The sequence below is a fragment of the Culex quinquefasciatus genome, chromosome 1 (genome assembly GCF_015732765.1).
Source record: "Culex quinquefasciatus strain JHB chromosome 1, VPISU_Cqui_1.0_pri_paternal, whole genome shotgun sequence".
NCBI classification, from domain to species: domain Eukaryota; kingdom Metazoa; phylum Arthropoda; class Insecta; order Diptera; family Culicidae; genus Culex; species Culex quinquefasciatus.
Genome location: NC_051861.1, coordinates 59,975,404 through 59,979,243, shown reverse-complemented (window position 1 = coordinate 59,979,243; position 3,840 = coordinate 59,975,404). Strand labels below are relative to the sequence as shown.

The 3,840-nt window shown below is 40.2% G+C and overlaps 1 long non-coding RNA gene across 1 annotated transcript; it reads right to left on the bottom strand.

Moving 5' to 3' along the window:
• Positions 1-2,054: 2,054 nt before the first annotated feature.
• On the bottom strand, positions 2,055-2,643 carry LOC119767882. Its single transcript, XR_005277763.1, has 2 exons — positions 2,394-2,643; positions 2,055-2,331 (listed from the first exon to the last, which is right to left on the bottom strand). It is a non-coding gene; the product is annotated as an uncharacterized LOC119767882 (long non-coding RNA).
• Between the last annotated feature and the right edge of the window lie 1,197 nt (positions 2,644-3,840).

The following is a 3,840-nucleotide window of genomic DNA, read 5'->3' as shown; positions in this document are numbered from 1 at the left end:
TCCGAAAAAACATTTGCAAATTTAAAAACTTTTTTAAATATATTTTGCTAACAAATACAATACTGCTCTAACCAAATAAGAACAGTAACAAAAATTTAAGGCGGCTCTCACTGACAGTTCGCAAGTGGCTGACACTGACAACTAGGTGCATTCTTCTCCGCCCGACTCAGTTTCCGACATGTCAAACAACACTGATTTTGGCTCAGGAACTCAAATTTGACATCCTCATTACGATCGTGGTTGGTGACAGGGTGGCCAAATGGCACCAGAACGTACTGAGGATGTCAAATTTGAGTTCCTGAGCCAAAATCAGTGTTGTTTGACAAGTCGGAAAGTGTGCTCGTGAAATTACCGAAATTGGTCCACCGGAACCATGTTACGGATATTCCGGGTTGGTGGCAGGGTGGCAAAATGGCACCAGATCGTAATGAGGATGTCAAATTTGAGTTCCTGAGCAAATATCAGTGTTGTTTCACGTACTGAGGATGTCAAATTTGAGTTTCTGGGCAAAAATCAGTGTTGTTTGACATATCGGAATATACACTTGTGAAATTACCGCAATTGGTCCATCGGAACCATGTTACGGATATTCCGGGTTGGTGGCATGGTGGTCAAATGGCACCAGATCGTAATGAGGATGTCAAATTTGAGTTCCTGAGCCAAAATCAGTGTTGTTTGACAAGTCGGAAAGTGTACTTGTAAAATTACCGAAATTGGTCCATCGGAACCATGTTACGGATATTCCGGGTTGATGGCAGGGTGGCCAAATGGCATCAGAACGTACTGAGGATGTTAAATTTGAGTTTCTGGGCAAAAATCAGTGTTGTTTGACATATCGGAAGGTACACTTGTGAAATTACCGCAAATGGTCCATCGGAACCATGTTACGGATATTCCGGGTTGGTGGCAGGGTGGCCAAAATGGCCACCCTGCCACCAACCCGGATTGTCCGTAACAAGGTTCTAATGGACCAATTTACGGATACTTTCCGATTTGTCAATTACCGAAATTGGTCCACCGGAACCATTTTTTCCGGATATTCCGGGTTGATGGCAGCGTGGCCAAATGGCACCAGATCGTAATGTGGATGTCAAATTTGAGTTCCTGAGCAAAAAACAGTGTTGTTTGACATATCGGAAAGTACCCTTGTGAAATTACCGAAATTGGTCCATCGGAACCATGTTACGGATATTCCGGGTTGGTGACAGGGTGGCCAAATGGCACCAGATCGTATGAGGATGTCAAATTTGAGTTCCTGAGCAAAAATCAGTGTTGTTTGACATGTCGGAAAGTGTGCTCGTGAAATTACCGAAATTGGTCCACCGGAATCATGTTACGGATATTCCGGTTTGGTGGCAGGGTGGCCAAATGGCACCAGATCGTAATGAGGATGTCAAATTTGAGTTCCTGAGCAAAAATCAGTGTTGTTTGACATGTCGGAAAGTGTGCTCGTGAAATTACCGAAATTGGTCCACCGGAACCATGTTACGGATATTCCGGGTTGGTGGCAGGGTGGCCAAATGGCACCAGAACGTACTGAGGATGTCTAATTTGATTTCCTGAGCCAAATTTAGTGCCGTTTGACATGTCGGAAGCCATATTAGACTTGATGTAGAATTCGACATCCGTTCCTGTGTAGTCGGTTCCGGAAGGGTGGCCAATTCATATCCGATGGTCCGGGATCAAAGGAATATGCCTTATATGTCCAGAACAGGTCTTGGAGCAAATTGGGATGGATTTTTTTGAAGAATTTATGATAATAATCATGATTTGTAGATTGGGTTGCATACCCGGACAAAAACCTACCCCACTAGGTTCCGGAATATCTCCCTGGCCAAGTGACCGATTCCGGATTTCTTTGTAGATTCTGAAAATAGAGATTTGTCCGGTTCTTTTGAGGGGTGAACGAACTTATTTGGTCAAAAGATGCCAAAGATACAGCATTTTTAATGTTTTTTCGGTATCTCGCATCAGACGTTCGGACTGTAAGGGTTAAAATAAGATTTCTCGTATATTTCTGGTTAATTCCTATCTCGTCAAAAGGAGCGACGTTGTGATTCTTCTAAATAGCAACACATTAAAACATTTGTAAAGCATACTTTTATTAAATTTCATTCACTACCGCAAAAATCTTTGATTACCGGATAAATTTCTTCGGATCGCTATCCCGTGTCGCAATGTTTGGTCGTTTCAGGTCATTTCGATTCGACGATCGTGCCCAAAGCACTTCGCGCTGAAGGTACACTTTTTTCCCATGGTGAGCCGCTCAGATCCGACGAAACATTCTCAACCATTGCAGATTGCAGCGAAACAGTTTTGCCATTGGCACAACTGAAATGAAGTGGAGATTAATCAAATAACATCGGCAAAAATCAAATTGTAGGAAATCTTACCGTGGGACGTCTCCGGGGTAAATCTGATTGGAAAATCGATTTTGCACACCAAGATGCACACTTCAATATCGCGATCAGACTTGTATTTCACACAAAAATACTTTAAACTGGCCGCGGCAAGTGAAAAAAAGCTTTAAAAACAAATAAAATTACTTTGCTTGCAAAAGACCAAACAGCAAAGCTGATTCTGTGTTGATGTGGCCTGCTTGGCCAAAAACAAAAGAACAACAAAAACAAACCGTCATCCTGTCTGGCCCAGGGACCATGTGGAAAATGAAACTGTCAATGTTTTCAAAGGCGCTAAAACGCAAAGGGCTGAATACGATCCCACACGAGTAAAACAATCGTTCGGGGCTTATGTTCTTTTTTCATCAATTTTATCGTAATAATTGAATTTTTCCATCAATTTAAGTTTAAGGATGCATAGGGGAAATTCTCGTATCTTTGGCAGGTTAATCACTCGCACCTAATTCCATCCAATTTGCTGATTTTCACTATTTAAACAACTAAATTTGCAAAACTTTTGATATAAACTTGCTTGCTCACTTCTTATTGAGCTATTTATCACTCGATTTCAGTTGAAAACGCTTTTAATTAGCTTTAATTGAATGTCAAAGTTCTTACCTGCCAACATTAGAGGCACGCTGGAATTAGATGCTGTTCCCCTACTATACCATTTTTACACATGTTGTGTAAATCATTTTCGCAGTTTGCTTAATTGGTATGAAATAGGAATTGAAAAACTAATTGCAAATTTCATTCTTGTTTTTCTCAATGTTTTGAAAAATGACAATGGCCGCTTTACAATGTTTTGCTTGACTTGGTGTTGCAACTCATAAATGAATTCGACGGTAACATTTCAAAAGGCATCATGTACATTTTGACACTTTCTGGGTTATTGCATATTCTGAAAGTACTCCTAATAAACTACCTCTCCACCAAAAATGAGCAAAAGTTACTTCAGTAAAGTCTGTTTAATCATGATTTTAAATAAAGTAACATAAACAAAATCTCTGCCATCAGCAGTCCCTGTTTATATAGCCCTGTCAACCTGTCAAACAAAAGACTACATGAACCTCGTGACGGAAAAAAAGCTACATGAACAAAGCGCCATGTACATTCGGCGAAGAAAAACGAATCATAACAAAGCGCCCCCCCTCAATGACAGCAGGGTGATATCGACGTTGGTGATTTCAAAAGGAGTTATGTTTGTTTTACTCAAATAAAATTACGGAAATGATGTTTTATTGAATTTGGATGATCAAGTATCAATAAAAGCAACGTTTTTCATCGTTTGTTATTATTAGAACATCTTATTTTGCTTTTATATTAAAATGGGAATTGAAAATGGATGCTCAACATTCAAATGCGTTTTTCTCAAAACGCATGGTGTGTACATGATGCTTTTTGAAATGTTGGCGTCGAATTCCTCCACGCATGGTCCAAA